The sequence below is a fragment of the Palaemon carinicauda genome, chromosome 40, assembly GCF_036898095.1.
Source record: "Palaemon carinicauda isolate YSFRI2023 chromosome 40, ASM3689809v2, whole genome shotgun sequence".
Lineage (NCBI taxonomy): Eukaryota > Metazoa > Arthropoda > Malacostraca > Decapoda > Palaemonidae > Palaemon > Palaemon carinicauda.
Window position 1 is genome coordinate 66,294,059 of NC_090764.1, and position 21,714 is coordinate 66,315,772.

Here is a 21,714-nt window from a genome sequence, read left to right on the forward strand (position 1 = left end):
TAATAATAATGCCATGCGTTAGTCAGATATATTTGTTAGGTATCTTACAGTTCGCGGCAATTGAGACCAGCCGATGTAGATTACTGCAGATTTTTTTTTCCATTCCTTCGTAGAATAGTATTGAATAAAGAGCTTTTCCCCTTCAGTCGTGAAGTATTTTGCTGCGAGATATTTCAGGCCTTACAGGCAGTGGCGAGTTAAGGCGAGAGAAAATATAGTCTTCTTGAAAACACTTGACTCTTAGCCTAAAAATAATGTACCGAAAGGATAATTGAAGTAGGTAATTTTTATATGGAATCTTAAGTTATAAATGAGAATTATTTTAAATATGGCGTTACAGCAAAATAGGGTAAATATGTCATACATTTAGCTGAGTTCATGCTTCTGTTCAACGTTCGGCTAGGTGGTTCTATTAAGACAAAATTATTAGTTTTAGTTTCTTCCTATGGTTAAACCATAACTGCATGTGCTCAGGCAGTCAATACTGTTTAGTTTTGTATTAATGTATTTGTTTGTCATCCCTTTACATCATTATTTGAACGAACACTTAACTTGAATACACTCCATTTATCTTTTATTCCAATACATGTTGCCCTCCTGTTTGTCCTGAATTACTCTCTCTCTCTCTCTCTCTCTCTCTCTCTCTCTCTCTCTCTCTCTCTCTCTCTCTCAGAATACCAAATTCTCTTTACGGCTTAATGAATGTATGGCGACTTCTCCAAATGTTATATCTAAACTAACTAGAAAAAGCACCATGAGAGTGCAAACCTCCGCCACGGTGACTTATTTCTCGAAGCCAGCTTGCTTTTCCCAGAATAAATTTAGATCGTAGGCGTTTTTGAAGTGTGTGTGACAACCATGTAGGAAATTGGGGTTAAGATTAGGGTTAATTCGGTCGACCTTTTGTTCGACCTCGGCCTTGAGCTGTGACTTAAACGTTTATTAACTGGCGTGCATTTTCATATACTCAAATATGAACCAAGTTCGAAGTTTCTGTGATAAGGATGTCCAAACTTATGGCTGATTACGTGATATGGATGTTTAGCTCGTCCGTAACCTTGACCTTTGACCTTCCAAAATTTAATCATTTTTAACTTTTTACATAATAGTTTAAAATCCCTGCAAGTTTCATTACTTTACGATTAAAATTGTAGCCTTATGGTTGATGACCGGAATTTTACCTTTTGCTTGACCTTGACCTTGGACTCGACCTTGACATGTATTAATTGTCATGGATTTTTATACACTCAATATAAATCAAGTTTGAAGTCTCTGTGACAACGATTTCAAAACTTATGGCTAATTACGTGAGTTGGACATTTTGCGTGACCGTGAATCACATTCTTTCAAAACTTTCTCAGCAAAATAAAGCTACCTAAAATTGAATCAGAAGTTTATAGCCAATTTACTTAGTGCCAGTGCAGTATGTGGTATGGCAATATAGGTAGTAGGTTGGCTAGGGCACCGGCCAGCCGTTGAGATACTACCACCAGAGAGTTATGGGGTCCATTGACTGGCCAGACAGTACTACATTGGATCTTTATCTCTGGTTACGGTTCATTTTTCCCTTGCCTACACATACGCCGAATAGTCTGGCATATTCTTTACAAATTCTCCTCTCTCCTCATACACCTGACAACACTGAGATTACCAAACAATTATTTTTCCCTCAAGGGGTTAACTACTGCACAGTAATTGTTTAGTGTCTACTTTTTTCTTGATACGGGTAGAAGAGACTCTGTAGTTATGGTAAGCAGCTCTTCTAGGAGAAGGACACTCCAAAATCAAACCAGTGTTCTCTAGTCATGGGTAGTGCCATAGCCTCTGTACCATGGCCTTCCACTGTCTAGGGTTAGAGTTCTCTTGCTTTGGGGTACACTCGGGCATGCTAGTCTATCTTATTTCTCTCTTTCTTGTTTTGTTAAAGTTTTTCTAGTTTATATAGGAAATATTTATTTTAATGTTGCTGCTATTCCTAAAATATTTTATTTTTCCTTTTTTCCTTTCCTCGCTGAGTTATTTTCCCTGCTGGGGCCCCTGGGCTTATAGCATCCAGCTTTTCCAACTAGGGTTGTAGCTCAGCAAGTAATAATAATAATAATAATGTGGCCCCCCTGATTAGAGTGTGCCCTAATCCACTACAATATCCTTATATGTATATTTATGAATTGATCTTAGTGATGAATTTGATAACTGACATACCAAAAGGCTCATCTACGTAACTTACACCAGTATCGCAATATGTACTGCTTGCCAGAGCGGAGGATTAGGGAGTTAAGATTGAATGAAGAACCAAGCTTGCTACAGAGGAACAAATATCAATGGAACTAAGTGATTAATTAAATAGTTTAAATGGCCCCAAAATACTCGCCCACACGGCCTTCTTTATTGTTACCAGTTGTTCTATAAATGCATTGTATTGTATGATACCGTTATATTTATTTTGAGGTTATTATTATTATTATTATTATTATTATTATTATTATTATTATTATTTTTTTTTTTTTTTTTCTGAAATGGATCCTCTTTTATTCAGGTTTCACTGAAAATGGTGGCTTCCTCAGTGGCATTTGTTGTGTAGTTGAGCTCTCAATCTCTGATTTTACTTCTTTCATGAGTACTGTATGCCGTCAGTAACTGTAATGTGGTGGTCATTGGTAGGGGGGGAGCAAAATGCATAGAGAGATTATAATTCTACTAAAAAATTTACTAAAAGTAAACTGTCAGTAACAAAGAATAAATGAGTGTAGCTGCTACATGTTACAAGAGGGTGCCAGATGTCTTCTCTCATCCTCAGGCAAGAAGTGGATGGAAGTAGGTAGGGCTGACTTTATTTATATGGCTTGTTAGTATTGTCAAGTGGTTCCCATGAGCAGAGGCCATACCTATTCTGGGACAGAGCTATTCTCCCATTGGCTGAGGCGCTCACCAGAAGGGGATCTGTCACATTCAGGCTGCTACTACGCTCATGGTCATCAGGGTTACATGGGGTCTGAGTTGATCCGAGCAGGGCTAATAGTGCTGTGTGCTAATTGATCAACTTGCTGCCTGAGTGGGGCTTGCCATCAGGCAAGCTGTTCTGCTGCTCAGATCCCATGTCCGGTGAGTTCTGAGCTGCATGCTGATTGGCTGAAGTGCTCGCCAGGAGTCTACAGCTGTTAGAGCACTGATTGCTGTCGTCCTCGTTAAGACGTTGCGTAGTGTTCCTACAACAGGAGGGGAAGAGGAACATCTCGTGAGTCGTGTTAAGGTTCAGCTCTTCCTGCTTGGTGTCCTCTTTGCCAAATTTTACATGGGTATTGTCGAGGAGTGAGTCTTTGAAGGAGTAGATTGCCCTGAAATATACGTCCGCTATATCGATGACACCTTTGTGAAAGCCCCCTCCTCTGAGCACATTGATGAACGACATAGAACCTTCAAGGAGTGCAGTTCCCTTAGATTCACGTTAGAACATCAAGAAAACAGTTGCCTTCCCTTCTTAGATGTCCTGGTTTTGACCACTGAGCATGGTTTTGATACCACTCTCTACACGAAATCCATGAACCTAGGCCTTTGCTTAAATGGTGGTAGTGAATGTCCCATTAGGTACAAGACCTCCACCATCCAAGCTTATGTTTGTCGGGCCCTCTCCCATTGTTCCTCCTGTAGCGCCTCAGCCAATCAGCAAGCAGTCCAAAACTCGCCGGACCTGGCATCTGAGCAGTAGAACAGTTTGCCTGACACCGAGCCCTGCTCAGACAGAGTGGTGACAAATTAGCACGGAGCACTAGGATCCCCGCCTAACTCTGATGACCGTAAGCGTAGTAGCAGCCTTACTGTGACAGTTCTCCTCCTGCCAAGCGTCTCAGCCAATGGGAGAGCAGCTCCATTCCAGACTAGGTACGGCCTCCGTGCATGGGGACTAATCAGCAACCAGCACCAACCTTGATAATCCCAGCCCAGCCTACTTTCATCCACTTCTTGCCTGAAGATGACAAGAGACATCTGGCACCCTCTCGTAACACATAGCAGCCAAACTTATTTATACTTTGTTATTGATAATTGACTTTTAGCAATTTTTTCTTGTAATTATAGAATCTTTTCTAGGCATTTTGCTCTCGCCCTTCTACCGATGACCAATATATCACAGTTACTGGCAGCATGCAGTACTGATGAAAGAAGAAAAATCAGAGCGATAGAGAAGCTCAGCTACAAGAATGCCACTGAGGCAGCCATCATTTTCAATGAAACCTATTATTATTAATACAGCTACAGCTCTAGTTGGAAAAGCAGGATGCTATAAACCCAAGGGCTCCAATAGGAAAAAATAGCCCAGTGAGAAAAGGAAATAAATAAACTACATGAGCAGTAATTAATACAGTATGTAAAATTTTTTAATATCAATAACAACTTTAAAACAGATTTGTCTTATATAAACTATGAAGAGACATGTAGCCTTGTTATTGAATAAGAAGCAATCACTGGTATAGGCCACTTACTATACCAGTGACAGAGTATCAAATGCCTTGATCAAAAGGTAGGCTACATACTAAACTAACAATATTTAGTCTATATAGACCGAATCTTCATGAGACTCAATACTACACAGTATTCTAGCAGTTTTATTCCAGCTTTGACCAGGTTGTGGAATGATCTTCCTTATCGTGTAGTTGAATCAGTAGAACTTCAAAAGTTCAAACTTTCAGCAAATGTTTATGTTGAACAGGCTGACATAAGTCCTTTTATAGTTTATATATGAAATATCTGTTTTGATGTTGTTTTCAAATTATTTTATTTCAATTCATTACTTCTTATATCGTTTATTTATTTCCTAATTCCCTTTGCTCACTAGGTTATTTTTCCCTTTGGGAGCCCTTGGACTTATAGCATCTTGCTTTTCCAACTAGGGTTGTAGCTTAGCTAATAATAATAATAATAATAATAATAATAATAATAATAATAATAATAATAATAATACTGTAAGATTGTTGATCATAATACAGTAGGTACATTCAGTTTTAATAACTAGCCTTGCATCCATACAAGACCAGCAAGAAATAGAACTCAAAACATGCAAATTGTGCTCAATTACAAATATTTATCTGCTAAAAAACTAGTTTTGAAAGATTAGAACGCTCTATTTTATTGCTGTTACTGTTCCTAAAATATTTTTATTAATTGTTCATTACTTCTCTTGTACAGGGTGACATAAAAAACGGTCATCACCTAAAAACGAATAACTTCCAAAATTGTATTTAGATCGACACAAAACTCTAGCTACATTAGGTCAAGCCTGTGTAGTAGACGTCTCCAAAGATTCAAGTCTGTACACCAAAAACTCTTTGTTTCACTGGCTCTCCATAATGTGCTCCAAATGAGCTCCCCAGCGCTGCAGGTACATTTTAATCCGGCGGGCAAAGTTTTCGATGACCCTCCCACATTCTTCCTTTGGGATAACTCTTATTGCTGCTGTGATTGCTGCCTTCTGGTCAGGGATAGTCTGGGGGTTGTTTCCATATACCCTGTCCTTAAGGTATCCCCAGAGATAAAAATCTGCGGGGTTCAGGTCCGGTGAATGCGACGACCACTCCGGGTCACACCTGCAGCTGATCAGTCGGTCGAGGAAACGCTGCTGTAGCCATGCCAATGATTGGTTTGAAGTGTTGGGGGTGGCACCATCCTGCTGGAACCACTGGAGGACCCTGACGACTCCTCTCCGTCGACCAAGTGCTGTCCAGAACTTGCTAAGCACCTGGACATATCGCTCGGAGTTGATTGTAACAGACCGCTCGTTGTCGTCTTCGAACCACAATGGTCCAATGATGCCATGTTTGGAGATGGCGACCTAGGCAGTACACTTCACCGAGTGTAATAGCCTTTGCAGACTGCTCAGGGGTTGTGCTACCCCAGAAGATATTGTTCTTCGAGTTCACGTGACCTGACAACAGAAAATGTGCCTCGTCCAAAAACCAGACATTGTCAAGGAAGTCTAGCACAGCGTCAATCTTGTCGCAAAACCACTGGCACATGATCACTCGCTTCCTCATGTCGTCAGGTGTAAGCTTGTGTTTAATCTGTATCCTGTAAGGATACGGTTGGAGATCTGCGTTCAAAACTCTCCGCACGGACTCCCAATTGATTCCAAGCTACTGACTTCGCCGTCGCACAGACTTGCTTGGGCTGCGGACAACAGAGTCTCTGACTGCAGCAATGTTGTGTGGTGTCCTTGATGATTTGGGTCGGCCAGAGTGTGATTGTTTGTTAGTGTCTTTACAATTGAGGTTATGCACATTCCCATGGGTTCTGAACTTGTTGACCCATCTGTAGATCATTGAGTGGACAGGAAATTCTTGCCATCTGAACCGTTCTATGAATTGCAATTAAGCTGCGTGGATAGACTTCAAGCGAAAATAAGCCTCAACTATAAATGTCTTTTCCTCAGTAGTCCATGGCATCTCGAAGGTCGAATTTAGTAGACTCTTAGAACATAGATTTTTCTTGATAAATCTGAAAAATAAAAGGAATTGGTTATTTATTTCAAAACTTATTCAAGTTTCGGTGATGACCGGTTTTTTTTTTTTTCATTTCCTTATTTCCTTTCCTCACTGGCCTATTTTTCCATGTGGGAGCCCTTGGGGTTATAGAATCCTGCTTCTCCAACTAGGGTTGTAGCTTAGCTAATAATAATAATAATAATAATAATAATAATAATAATAATAATAATAATAATAATAATAATAATAGCAACCTTAAAAGATATTTCATATATAAACTATTAAAGCCTTTGCCATTTTGTATCTAAATGAAGGTAACATTTGTCGAATCCATTAACTTTGTAATTACAATAGAACATTTTTATTGTATTTTCGATGTTACCAAACTCCATGAACGCTTCGGACTTTAGCGTTGGACCTTGGCCCCCCAAATTGTACCCGTATGTTCGCCAACACACCCGAAAGCTGATGGGCGTGATATTGTCATGTTTGAATGAAGGAAAATTGACATATGTTTTGTAATAGTTTTTGTTTTTAAGGTATAGCTATATCTTCGTATTTCAAGCGTACTCGAGGTCGAAACACCTTGTATCAAAGTTGGAGTAAATGTTTTTATGTTGACCAGGCTGACATGAGTCATTTTATTGTTTGTATATGACATATCTGTTTTTGACGTTGTGAATAGTTTATATAGGACATATCTCGTTTTACGCTGTTACTGGTTTTAGAATGATATATTGTTAATTTATTCTATCATTTATTTATTTCCTTAATTAATTTCCTAACTGGGCTATTTTTCCCTGTTGGAGCCCTTGGGCTTATAGCATCTTGCTCTTCCAACTAGGGTTGTAGCTTGGTTATAAATAATAACAATAATAATAATAATAATAATAATAATAATAATAATAATAATAATAATAATAATAAAATAATGATAATGATATTAATAATAAGAAGAAGAAGAAGTAGTATTCTCGAGCGTAAATTTCGATAGTCTCCCATGGGAATTATTTCATTTTCTATGAATAATTAACGTTTTCTTCAATATGTTATGATGTATGACTTAGGATTATATAGATACTTCTACTTCTACCGTTGAAATTTTTAGGATCAAATTGCGATTATGTTGACGATTCACCCAATTATTTCAAGTCTTTTAAGCCTTTTTTTATGTTTTGTGGAACGAAACACCAGAAGCCTTATTCCTCAAATGGTTGAACACGTGAAATCCTTATTCTCCTTTTGTTTGGAAAACAAAATTCAACAATAGTTAAGTTTATATAACTTTCCTTCAAAAAAAAAAAAAAAAAACCAGATTGGGTTGAGATAATATTTTAGACTTAATACATCTGGATAGGCTACATATATTTATTTTAATGATTTTACTCTTAAAAATTTAATTATCCCTCGTTTCCTTTACTCACTGGGCTATATTCCCTGTTGGGGCCCCTGGGCTTATAGCATCCTACTTTTCCAACCAGGGTTGTAGCTTAGCAAGTAATAATAATAATAATAATAATAATAATAATTATTATTATTATTATTATTATTATTATTATTATTATTATTATTATTATTATTATTATTACTTGCTAAGCTAGAACCCTAGTTGGAAAAGCAGGATGCTATAAGCCCAGTGGCCCCAACAGGCAAAATAGTCCAGTGAGGAAAGGAAACAAGGAAAAATTGTATTTCAAGAACAGTAACAACATTATAATAATCATTTCCTATGTAAACTTAAAAAAAACTTTAACAAAACAAGAGGAAGAGAAATTAGATAGAATAGTGTGCCCGAGTGTACCCTCAAGCAAGAGAACTCTAATCTGACAGTGGGAGACCATGGTACAGGGGCTATGGCACCACCCAAGACTAAAGAACACTTGTTTGATTTTCGAGTTTGAATGGGACTTAAACATCAGTCCGGCAGAACTCTAGGCAGGGATGTTATTCAATAGGCCACCATGTTGAAACGACTACACGAATTTTCTGAAATTTGTTTTGTTATCGTTGATAAGAAATGTAAAAGTGTCAATGTTTTGGGTACGAGAAAAATGCAGAACTCATTTAAAGACATTGCAACTGTATATCTGAACACATGATACCCATAGAATAGACACAAAGAACGCTGATCCTAAAATAAGTATAGGCCTAGGTAGCCGCACTGTAGGCCACTGTAGTCTACTTTGAAGAATGCTTTATTAACCCCAAAATATAATAAAAATACAATTAGAGGCTTTTGCATACAATATATTTTAACAAATATTACTGTATTACTATAATGACTACTTATTATGAGGATATCGTTGATAATATTATAATAAAACCAAAATTAGTATTAATAATGCTGATCAGTAGTAATGATAATAACTCAAATATTAAATATTATCACTATAATTGCATTATTGATTATTGTTATGCTTATTTCATCAATTTACTTGTATTTAGATATATTTTAGTAATTATTAAACAGACTAAAGCCATTTAGAATAGGACTTACCAAATTAAATAAATATGAAATTCTGGCTGCAAGAGTTTATGTAAACAAACCAACGTAAGGGCAGCCAACAGCGGCGATTAATAATCAATTTTACTATGGCTATTTTTATTGTATTTCAATCATGTATAGAGATTATTAATGTTCTTCTCATTCATTAAACCACTATTCTTATTACTAAAAGGTAAAAAACAACAATAATAAAATAAAAACCATCAATTCATTGTATATCGCAAGATGTGGCATCGTTGGTAATTTCGTAGTCACCGTCACACACAGTACACTCTCACCGTTTCACTGTCACTGTCTGTGATTGACTTTTCTCATTTGTTTTGAAAGCATACAGAAGTTTTTTGTTCTGTCTTTATTCGGTTTTTGTACTTTAATCGGTTAATATCCAATCAGTTACTTACACAGTGACACTGTGGATTATTATGAAGAAATTGGACCGAAATTATATTACGTTTGCCTACCCCAATCTTCTACACTGCTTGGCTGATGGCAAGTACATTACCCTCTTCTGCCTTATAGCAATAATTGTGTAAAGGTTAGCCTAAGCCTATAATTCATAACTGTTTTAACCCCCTTTATGATGATGATCATGATTTCTTCCTAAAGTACTGGTACTGTTGTTGTCTTTTATGTTTTTGTTTTCTCAAACAATAACTTTCATATATATCTGCTAGAACCTTAGTTTGAACCCCAGAACCGTATTTTACCTGATAATATTAACCTAGATAATCTCAAGTTTTCATCTCCATTTACAATACATTTTTGTAAAGCTCTGCAGCCACGGCTCCCCTCGTCCCGCTAGTTCATATGAGTAGTAACTGGTTTACTTATATGGGTTTCATTATAGAATAGTACAATATTAGTTAGGACATTTTAATTTGCATAATTGAATAGATCTTTGCAGTTGCACTCTTTTAAACACATTCTACTACTGGCGGAAACCTCAATTAACGAAGTTAAAGATTTTTATGAAGAAAACAAAAATACTCCTTTTGTCATCTTGACATATGCCACAGGAGCCTCCTCCATCCCAGTAGTTAGAAAAAAAGGTAAATTTACAGTTTCATCCATTATGGGGAAACTGGAATAAAAGGAAAATTTACAGTTTCATCCATTATGGGAAATCTATTATAATAATATATTTCCCGAGTAAAGCAAGTCTTTTGTAGTATTTCTGTAAAATATTATTTGTCGCAAATGCCTAGTTCTTTATATATCGATGATCAAACTCACGCTACTCATGTCTTACTCCCAGATTTTTTCTAAGTCTGTTGTTATTGTTGACTGTGTCTTGTATTTGCTTAAAGGAGCCCTGTAACCACTATAATCCGCAGACAAACTAGTCAACTATAAAGTCTTACACGTTTGGCCAATCACAGCGCCTATTCACTATGACGTCATACATGTTTGGCCAATCACAGCGCGACAATACAACAGCGCCACAATACATCTTTCCCATGCATTTCATTTTGTTCTTAGAAATGGAGGCAGTAGCAAGCACGTCATCTCATGTTGCACAAGAAGTTGAAATTCCATCTTCTTGTCCTGACTGTTTCCTAACTTGCAATGAATTTGTTGTAAGTTATTCGGGGATTATTGAAAACCTAGTGGATTTGTGCCAGAGAGACAATTTAATTTTACAAAATCAAAATTGTCCTGCATGTCAAGGAACCTTCCCAACGGCTTCACGTTTTCCTCAAAGCAGCAACACATCTTGATGAACCAACAGTTTAAGGTAAGCTTCATTAATTTATAGAGTATATTATAATGGTGATAGTAAAACGATGTATGCAGCAGTACCATCCCTTTGGATTTGGTTTGATGGATGTGTTACCTAGTGGCTGTAAGGGGGGTTGTCCTCGCAGGGGTAGGCCTAGGTAGGGGTACAGGTCCCTAGGTTAGGTGGTTGTATTAGGTTCGGTAGTGTCCCAAAATTCACTGTGGCCTTAAGGGGAGGTCGCAAGGGGGGCGGAGCCCCCCCCCTGGTAGGCCTAGGTAGGGGTACAGGGCCCCTAGGTAGGGGTACAGAGCCCCAAGGCTAGGTTAGGTGGGTTTATTAGGTTCAGTAGTGCCCTGAAAATCACTGTGGCCTTAAGGGGGGGTCAAAGGGATAGGGGTATAGGGGGAGGGGTGGTGGAAGGATAAGTATTCATTTATTGCAAATATCATTTGACGCCCCCCCCCCCCCACCCAAAACCCCGGTTTCCACCTGGTGTCCCCCATAATTGTTGGGATGAAGTAGGGTCTTTCTGCATTCTAGAACAACTTAGTAAATCTCCAAATCGGATGTTTTGCGGTCAAAATAAACGTTAAATTCGTTGGAACTACACTATTTCTTATGCAACAAATATATTTTTATTCCAGTTTCCCCATAATGGATGAAACTGTAAATTTACCGAATAAAAATATATTTGTTGCATCAGAAATAGTGTAGTTCCAACGGATTTAACGTTTATTTTGACCGCAAACCATCCGATTTAGAGATTTACTATGTAATTGGAATTAAAACAACAAGTTGTTCCAGAATGCAGAAAGACCCTACTTCATCCCAACAATTATGGGGGACAACAGGTGGGAACCAGGGTTTTGGGTGGGGGGGGGGTCTCAAATGATATTTGCAATAAATGAATACTTATCCTTCCACCACCCCTCCCCCTATACCCCTACCTAGCCCTACCGGGGGGGGGGGGCCTCTGCCCGCCCTGCAACCCCCCATTAAGGCCACAGTGATTTTCAGGGCACTACTGACCCTAATAAACCCACCTAACCTAGCCTAGGGGGCCTGTACCCCTACCTAGGCCTACCGGGGGGGGGGGGGGGCTGCTAAACCCCCCCCCCCCCCCCCCTGTGACCCCCCCTTAAGGCCACAGTGATTTTTGGGACACTATCAAACCTAATACAGCCACCTAACCTAGGGCCCTGTACCCCTACCTAGGCCTAGCCCCTGCGACACCCCCCTCCCTCCCTTACAACCACTACCTAACACATCCATCAAACCAAATCCAAAGTGATGGTACTGCTGTATACATCGTTATACTATCACCATTATAATATACTCTATAAATTAATGAAGCTTACCTTAAACTGTTGTTTCATAAAGATGTGCTGCTGCTTTGAGGAAGACGTGAAGCCGTTGGGAAGGTTCCTTGACATGTAGGACAATTTTTATTTTGTAAAATTAAATTGTGTCTCTGGCACAAATCCACTAGTTTTTCAATAATCCCCGAATAAGTTACAACAAATTCATTATAAGTTAGGAAACAATCAGGACAAAAAGATGGAATTTCAACTTCTTGTGCAACATGAGATGACGTGCTTGCTATGGCCTCCATGTCTAAGAACAAAATGAAATGCCTGGGTAAGATAATGTATTGTCATATGACGTCATAGTGGATAGGCGCTGTGATTGGCCAAATGTGTAAGACTTCATTGTGGACTAGTTTGTCTGCGGATTATAGTGGTTACAGGGCTCATTTAAGCAAATACAAGACATAGTCAACAATAACAACAGACTTAGAAAAAATCTGGGAGGAAGACATGAGTAGCGTGAGTTTGATCATCGATATATTAAGAACTAGGCATTTGTGACAGATAATATTATACAGAAATACTACAAAAGACTTGCTTTACTCGGGAAATATATTATTATAATAGATTTCCCATGATGGTTGAAACTGTAATGATACCGAAAAAAACTGATATGTAGTGCTTATGCCGTAAATTTACTTGTTCGAACAGAATAAAGGACCCAATTTTTTATTTGCTAAACTTCCTTGGTTATTTGTTTACAGTATTAGGATATACAATGTAATTAAAGCTCTTATTTTATATACTGTATAATGTTTATGGTGAAAGGTTAGTGTAGAACATAGGTGGTAGAGCAAAACTACAGCTTATCACAGTTAAGTTTGTATGTCAAAAGTTTTATTAATTCAATTATTCAATATTTTCAAGTATTATAATATAAATGTAATTAATTTTACTGTTGTGTTTTATCATCTTACGTCGAGCAAGATTGGATTTAGAACATATAGCTGTTTGAACTGAATTAAAGTCTAAAGGTTTTAAACTGTTATAGATATTAGACCACAGGGTCAGTACTTGTAATGGGACATGTTTCACTTACCAGCACATGAAAGCAATGAGATGATGTTGAATTGAGAGTGCAGCGAGTTACAGCGAAGCAAAAGCAAAAACCTATTAAAGTAAGTAATAAATTAAATGAAATAACACCAAAATACTATTCAGCGGGGCTAATGCTTATAGTGAAACTTATTTCTCTTGCCAGAACCTGGGAACAATGATTTAATGTTGAATCGAGAATGAAGTGAGCTATGGCAGAACAAGGACCAATAAATGTTTAGTACTGTATTAATTTGGCGAACCAACATACATGTTGATATGCCCGTTTAAGTAACGAGCTTTTCTTAGCATGATGGACACGGCTATGACTGGCTGCATAAAGAATGGGATTGAAAAATCACATTTTGTATGCATATGGAAGTCCTGACAAACAAAAGCTTCAGTGTTTTTACCACATTTCATTACTATTACTGTGTTGTGATTAAGGTAACTTTTTTATTATGATGACTGGCAGAGACGATTAAGTTTAAAAATGTTAATCCAAATGTAAACTATAAAGTATTCCCTCATCTATTACTGATAATTGGTTCCACCTCTCTTAGCGATAGGTGTAAATCCATGAATTTGGGACTGCCTTTATTTTATCATCTATGCATATTTTAAACCTTTTCAAACCTCCCCCGTACTAATATCAAACCACAATATATCTGTATACTGTAATACCTCGACATACGAGTGTCCCAACATACGAGAAATTTGAGATACGAGGACAGTTTCGAGCACATTGATGCCCTATGGGGCCACTAGGTGGCCAAGTGTGCAAGAGGCTGCTCACGGGGACAGCATCGCTCGCTCTTTCCCATCGGATCTCCGTCACGTAAAGTTATCTCCAAGCATCGGCCGTAGTGTTTGCATTTTTTACGTGTGTTTTGTGTTAATCAGTACAGAATTAAGTGAATAAGCAGCGAGTCCAAAGCAAGAGAGTGCAAACAAGGGTAGTGAAAAGAAAAAGCGTATGATGACAATCGAGATAAAGCATGAAATAATCGAAAAACATGAGAGTGCCATACGAGTGACTGAGCTGGCTCGCCAATATGAGAGGAGTACATTAACAATATGTACCATCCTCAAGCAGAAGGATGCTATAAGGAAGGAAATCAGAGACATCCTCCGCACACACTGCCGTCTGTTACCCATTACCGTGTCTCGAAGGTAAGAACTCCATAATAATGTCACATTTTATTGCAGATCATAACCAGTACATAGGTATTTGTTATTTTGTGAGTGTAGGTTGTGAATTAGAACAATTAAAAACATGTTTGTTCCGTAACCGAAATACAAACCACGCTATTTACATTGGGTTTACCTTTCGGCGTAGCTGAAATGACGAGCCAATAGTTTTTAACGAGGGTTAACTACCCCCGCGCTAGTTAGTGGGGGTAGGGGAAGGGATAGCTTGCTACCCCTCCCCCCCCACACACCGGTGATTTGCTTCACTTCACTTTTGGCTCCGGCGATGAACAGACGTGTCTGTCCATCGTCATCGTTGACAGCCTTAATCTTTTTCTGCTTTTTCTTTCAGTTTGTGTGTGTTTAGAAGTTGACCACCTTTATTGTTCACGATGCGCAAGTGCCCTGGAATTGCCGGCCGCCCTTGTGGTACTTTTATGTCGGCGGTGGACACAGATCCTCACACCCTTTGCTCGAAGTGTCGAGGCCGACGGTGTGATAAAAGAGAATACGTGTAGTGAGTGCAGGGAGTGGTCTGCCTCCCAGTGGGAGAGGTTTGGCCACCGGCGTAAGAAGAAGTCCAAGAGAGACCGTTCTCCTTCCGGGGTTGCCTTGAAGGAGGAAGGTTCTCGGGACTCTTCTTTCACTGCCCAAACCTCCTCCAAAGCTCCCACTCGTTCGGCTCCTAAGGAGAGTCTGCCGAGTGGGAGCGCAGGCCCTAGTTCTGTTTCCCAACCTTGGATTGGGGGAGAGGGCGCCGCCTCCCATAGCGGGGCGGTTCCTCCTCCTCCTCCGGGGGAGGTTATTGTTGATGAATCTTTGTCTAACGATGATCTTTTTCAGATTTGGGCGTCCCTGGGGCTTAAGGGCCTGCCCTCCAGGATAGCCTTGATTGACCTTCTCCAGTTAGGGGCTGCTGTTAAGCAGTCGCTGGTGATAGCAGAGGTAGACCCTCTGTCTATCGTCTACGTCGTGGTGACAGAGGCTTCCGACGGGGCGGGTCAATCCTCTGCAGGTGTCCTTGTGGATGTTGGTGCTGTCGGCTCTCCTCCCCCTTCCGTACATCCTTCGAAGGGGGAAGGGAGTCCCGCGGGCTCTTCTGCTGCCCAGCCTCCCTCTAAGGGGAGTGCTTTGACTGAGACTCCCTTCGGAGGACTGATGGTCCTGACGATCTTCCTCGTGGCCGCCTTCGCCGTAAGGCTCACCGTCCGCTGCGTCGCAAGGGCCTCCTGTCTCCTTATAAGGGTGCTAAGAGGTGCCTTTTTGGATCTTCACCTTCTTCCTCCGAAGGGGACTCTCCTCGCCGTAAACAGCCTGCAGCTCCAGCTTCCTTAGACCTCTCTGGGTATCGGTCTCCTATACCTTCCAGACCTTAACTTCTGGGGCAGATGTTCAGCAGCCTGACCTCGTCACCCGACGGGCAACGGTCCCTTCGGGGCAAAGGGATTCTTCCCTTGCGCGTCAGGGTTTGCCTGCGCTCCCTTCTGCAGTGTTAGCGCACAGGCGCTCTCCTGCAGTGTTAGCGCGCAGGGTCTCTCCTGCAGTGTTAGCGAGCAGGCTCTCTCCTGCAGTTTTAGCGCACAGGCCCTCTCCTGCTCGTCAGCGCTCTCCTGTTCGTCAGCGCTCTCCTGTTCGTCAGCGATCTCCTGTTTGCCAGCGCTCTCCTGATGATCGCCCCTCTTCTCGCCAGCGCTCTCCTGAGGACATCCTTCAACCTGTTGTTCCTGTTGAGCGCCCAGCGCACCAGCGTTCCTCTGTTCGCCCGTCTGCAGTGTTAGCGCACAGGCGCTCTCCTGCTCGTCAGCGCTCTTCTGAGGACCATCGCCCCACTGCTCGCCAGCGCTCCCCTGTGGTCTCTGAATATCCTGCAGTTCCTGTTGTGCACCCCGCGCGCCACCAGTCTCCTGAGCGCCCTCGCGATCCTCAGCTTGTTCCTGCACAACATCGCTTGCGTTCTCCAGCGCGTGTTTCCAAAACGCACGTACGCCCACGCGCCTCCTGTTCCTGTGCCTGTTCGTGAACGTTCGCCTCTGCGCCCCGCGCCGACTGTTCCCTCACAGGATTCCACGCGTCGCCCTCTTGCTCGCCAGCGATCACAGACGCTTCAACATTCGCCTGCTCGTCAGCGTTCTCCTGTGCGTCAGCAATCACCTGAACATCGGCGACCTCCAGACCGCCCGCGTGACCTATCGCTTGCGCGCAAGCGTTCTCCAACGCGCCGTTGCCCAGAAGATCTGGAAGGACATGGGTCGCCTTCTGTTAGCTCGCCCTCGCGCGGTCGTTTGCCTACGCGATCTACGCGCTATTGCTCGCCAATGCGTCACCATGCGCCAACGGGCCATCGCTCGCCTACACGTCAGCGTTCACCAGCGCACCACCGATCGCCTGCTCGCAATCGCTCTCCCACGCACTACATGTCTCCTGAACAACGTCGTCAGCGGTCATCGGAGCGTTCTCGCTCGCCCGCGCGTCAACACGCTCCCTCGCCGACGCGCCAACACGTTAGTTCACCGGCTCGCCCACGCGCTCGTTTGCCTATATGCCCTCGCGCTCACTCGCCTGCACGCCCGCGCGACCGCTCGCCTGCGCGCCCGCGCGACCGCTCGCCTGCGCGCCCGCGCGACCGCTCGCCTGCGCGCCCGCGCTACCGATCGCCTGCGCGCCCGCGCGACCACCGTTCGCGTCGGATTTTGCAGCAGGAACGCGTGTCGCCAGACCGCGCTCAGGATCGCCTCCACCAAAGCGCAGGACTCTTGCGCAGGATAGGGAAGACACTTCAGAGAGGTCAGTGCGACTTTCTTCCCCTTTTCCTTTTCAGGCAGGTCCAGTGGTGTCCACTCCGAAGGATCGCCCGATTCCCTTCCCTCCAGCGGGGATTTCGGACTCTGTGTCCGTGGAGCGACAGACTTGGTTTGGTCCTCTGATGCGGGCGTTAGTGAAGGCTATGAAGCCAGCACTCGCCGATCAAGGTCACAAGCCAACGACTGCCTCACCTCCACTGAAGAGAAGGAGAGGAGTGGACTTCATGGTGACTTCCCCCAGGGAGAAGTTGGGTCCTAAGAGGTCTGTTGGGAAGGCCCCATCCCCTTCGCAGGCGTTCTCTCCTTCTCCCGTGGACGAGGCTTTTCCGTCCTCAGGTGAGTCCAGTGAGGTGATAGTCTTCCCCTCGGCACCAAGGGGGGAGCCTTCTCCTCATGGAGGAGAATCGTCTCGCGCGGAAGGTGCTCTCCGAACCTCTTTGTTGGGATTCTGTATCCCTCCCAGGAGGGAACGCAAGGACTCCAAGACCATCCCGAAATCGTCTTCAAGGATTCGCCAGGAACCCGCTGCTCCCCGGGAGAACTTTCACGCTTCGCCCCAGGAAGAGATTCCGGGGACGGGAGACTTAGCTGCCAGCCCGCAAGGAGGAGACCAGCAGGAATCTGAACATGCCTTCTGGCAGGTCCTGAGCCTGATGAGGCATCTCAACGGGTTCATGGACCCCGTGATCGCCCCTCGAGAAGGCAAGGACACGGTCCTGGACCAGGTGTTCGATGTTCAGAAGGCCCCTAAGACCAGTGCGGCTCTGCCCTGGTCTCGGGGATTGAAGAGTGCCAGAGCCAGAGCCAATGCCCAACTCTCGATTCTTGCCTCCTCCAGTCGCTCCTCTGCCGGGAACAAACTCATCCCACCTCCTCGTCTCCAGCAGAGGAGGTATTTTGAGATCTTGGGTGAGTCTAGTCTCGCTCTTCCCCTCCATCACTCCGTAGAAGAGCTGGCTGAGGGAGTTCCTTTCGAGAAGCTCTCCGCCCGGCAGGTGTCGTTCTCGGCGTCGGAGAACCTGAGCCATGAGAAGGTCGCGAAGTGCGCCATGCAGGCCACTTCGTGGCTGGATATATGGCTAGGAACTCTGGGCATCCTATTGCGCTACGAGGACTTGTCTAAGGAGACCAATAGGAAGGCCCTGGAGACCTTCTTACTCTCGGGCACCCGCTCCATCGAGTTCCTGGCGCACCAGGTCACCACCCTGTGGGCCAACTCGGTATTGAAGCAGCGCGATGCGGTGACCGAGAGGTTCCACCCTAAGGTCCCCGCCGTGGATGTCTGTAGGCTCAGACATGCTTCCCTCCTTGGGGAGAATCTGTTGGAGCCACAGGATATGGAGCGAATGGCTGAGAGGTGGAGGAAATCTAGCCAGGACTCCCTCCTCCATAGGGCTCTTACAGCTCGGCCCTATAAGCCTCCAGCTCCGCAGCAACAGCAGCAGCAGCCTCGTAAGGCACCGAAGCAGGCACCGGCAGCAAAGAAAGTGGTGTCTAAGCCCCAGCCCTTTCCAGCCAAGGTCAAGAGGGGTGGTAAGTCCTCCAGGGGAGGCAAGACTCCTAGAGGGAGCGGCCGCGGCCGCAAACACTAAGAGTGGCAATCCCCTTGCGTGTCCACCTGTGGGGGGATGCCTTCATCGTTGCGTGTACAGGTGGCAGCAACACGGGGCCGATGCTTGGACGGTTTCGGTGATCGGCCAAGGCTATCGCTTCCCATTCATAACATTTCAACCTCCCCTGACAGCGAATCCAGTGTCGTTGAGCTCCTATGTCATGGGATCGGTAAAGGGGCTAGTCCTTCGGGCAGAAGTCGACATCATGCTCAAGAAGGATGCTCTCCAGGAGGTCGTCGACGGCTCCCCAGGCTTCTTCAGTCGACTATTTCTTGTAAAGAAGGCGTCTGGAGGCTGGAGACCTGTCATCGACCTCTCGGCTCTGAATGGGTTTGTCAAGCAAACTCGATTCAGCATGGAGACAGCGGACACGGTCAGACTTGCGGTGAGACCTCTAGACTTCATGTGCACACTGGATCTAAAGGACGCGTACTTCCAGAACCCAATCCCTCCGTCTTCCAGGAAGTACTTGAGATTCTGCCTAGACGACAAGATCTACCAGTTCAAGGTGCTGTGTATCGGTCTCTCCACAGCACCTCAGGTGTTCACCCTGATTTCATCTTGGGCGCACAGGAACGGCATCCGTCTCCTTCGTTATCTGGACGACTGGCTGATCCTAGCAGACTCTTAGTCGACCCTTCTTCGGCACTGAGACAGGCTTCTAGGTCTTTGCCAGGATCTGGGGATCGTGATAAACCTCGAGAAGTCCTCTCTGCAGCCGTCCCAACGACTGGTTTATCTAGGCATGCTGAAAGACACCAATCTCCACAAAGCCTTTCCATCAGACGACAGGATAGGAAGGCTGAGGAGGGTGGCGGAACCCTTCCTCAGGCGAGAAGAGCTTCCCGCCCAATCATGGTTGCGTCTCTTAGGTCATCTGTCCTCCCTGGCTCGTCTGGTTCCAAACGGCCGCCTCAGGATGAGATCCCTGCAGTAGCGGCTCAAGTCCCGGTGGAATCAAGGATCCGATTCCCCGGACGTTCAGGTCCCGATAGGATCTTTGGAACGGACGGACCTGCGGTGGTGGCTGGTCGACGAGAACCTGCGAAAGGGAGTGAGTCTTCTCGTCCTTCCCCCGGAATTGACACTTTTCGGACGCGTCAAAAGAAGGGGGGGGGGCGCACGTTCTGAACCAGAGGACCTCAGGCCTTTGGTCAGAATCAGTAAAGTGCCTGCACATCAACCTGCTAGAGTTGAAGGCCGTTTTTCTGGCTCTTCAACAGTTCCAACGGACCCTGGCGGGTCACTCCATGGTGGTGATGAGCGACAACACCACGGTAGTGGCTTATATCAACAAGCAGGGAGGCATTTTTTCGCAGCAGCTATCCCATCTTGCAGTAGAGATTCTGAGGTGGACCAAAGTCCACTCGATAACACTGTCAGCTCGCTTCATTCCTGGCAAGAGGAATGTGCTCGCCGACAGTCTGAGCAGGGCCTCGCAGATAGTGAGTACCGAGTGGTCTTTGGATCCTCAGATACCCAACAAAGTCTTGACTTTGTGGGGTTCCCCGACAGTGGACCTGTTCGCGACAGCGTTGAATTTCAAGCGGCCTCTGTACTGCTCCCCAGTCCCGGACCCCATGGCTCTCTGGTAAGATGCTTTCCAGCAACGGTGGGACAACATCGACGTGTACGCCTTCCCACCGTTCTGTCTGATGAGAAGGGTGCTCAACAGGACCAGACTATCGGTCAACTGTTCGATGACTCTGGTAGCTCCGCTATGGCATCACGCGGAATGGTTCCCGGACCTTCTGCAGCTCCTGACGGAGATCCCGAGAGAACTTCCTCCACGACACGAGCTTCTCAGACAACCCCACTCCAACATCCCTCACAAGGCCGTGGCCTCGCTTCGGCTTCACGCCTGGAGACTGTCCAGCGTCTCCTCACGGAGAGAGGCTTTTCGCAACAGGTGGCAGAGAGAATGTCTCGGCACCTGCGAAAGTCCTCTGAGGGAGTCTACTAGGCGAAGTGGAGAGTCTGTTGTGGTTGGTGTCGTGGGAGGGGTATCTCTCCACTCGATGCCACTATTCCAGCAATAGCGGAGTTCCTCGTATATCTGCGGGAGGAAATGCGCCTTTCTGTCTCGGCAGTGAAAGGCTATCGCTCAGCCTTAAGCTTGGCTTTCAGGCTGAAAGGCATGGACATTTCTTCCTCGCTAGAACTCTCTCTACTCATACGTAGCTATGAGCTTACCTGCCCCCAGTCGGAAGAGAGACCTCCTCCTTGGAACGTGGTTCGGGTCCTCAGGGCTCTTAAGAGACCTCCCTTCGAACCATTACGCCAGGCCTCCGATCGCCACCTGTCTTGGAAGACGGCTCTCCTGCTCGCTTTGGCTTCGGCCAAGCGGGTTAGTGAACTTCATGGTCTCTCGTACGACATCGTCCATTCAAGGGGATGGGGGGAGGTAACGTTCAGGTTCGTCCCTGAGTTTGTTGCCAAGACTCAGAATCCTGGGGTGCCGGATCCTCGGTTCGACTCTTTCAGGATCGCGAGTCTCCGTTCTGTAACAAGCAACCCAGACCAGCTGCTACTGTGTCCAGTGAGGTGTCTGAGGTACTACTTGAAGAGAACAGCTGCAGTCCGTCCTCAAGTGCGAGCATTGTTTGTAAGCACAGGCAGGACGAAGAGGAGGGTCACAAGGAACACCATCTCGGCTTGGATTCGAAGGGTTATCCACCACGCCTTGAATCCAGACCCTCCTCCGTCACGTTGCCCTAGGGCACACGACGTCAGGGGTGTTGTTACGTCCCTGGCCTTCAAGAGAAACTTCTCTGTGACGCAGGTGCTTCAAGCTGGGGTCTGGAAGCATCAGACGACCTTCACAGCCCACTACCTGCAGGACGTGACCCACAGGAGCCTCGATATGTTTTCTAGCGGCCCTGTGGTGGCTGCACAACAGCTGGTCTAACCTCAGGCTCCTTTATGGACAAGTAGCAGTAGGTTGAGGGCGTTGTTACCCAGTTTTAGTCTGCGTGAATGAAAGAGTATGTCTGACCCTTACTTCTTTC

The 21,714-nt window shown here is 44.6% G+C and overlaps 1 protein-coding gene across 2 annotated transcripts in view; it reads left to right on the forward strand.

Moving 5' to 3' along the window:
• LOC137631835 (facilitated trehalose transporter Tret1-like) overlaps window positions 1-21,714 on the forward strand; it is a 495,928-nt gene that overhangs the window by 396,097 nt on the left and 78,117 nt on the right. The window contains exon 1 of one of the 2 annotated variants that reach the window (XM_068363840.1): window positions 9,259-9,468. The exons of the other annotated variant lie outside the window; for it this stretch is intronic. The gene's annotated coding sequence lies outside the window, so the exon portion shown is untranslated. Of the gene's footprint in view, window positions 1-9,258; window positions 9,469-21,714 lie in introns of those variants that run through there. 2 annotated transcript variants of the gene reach the window in all.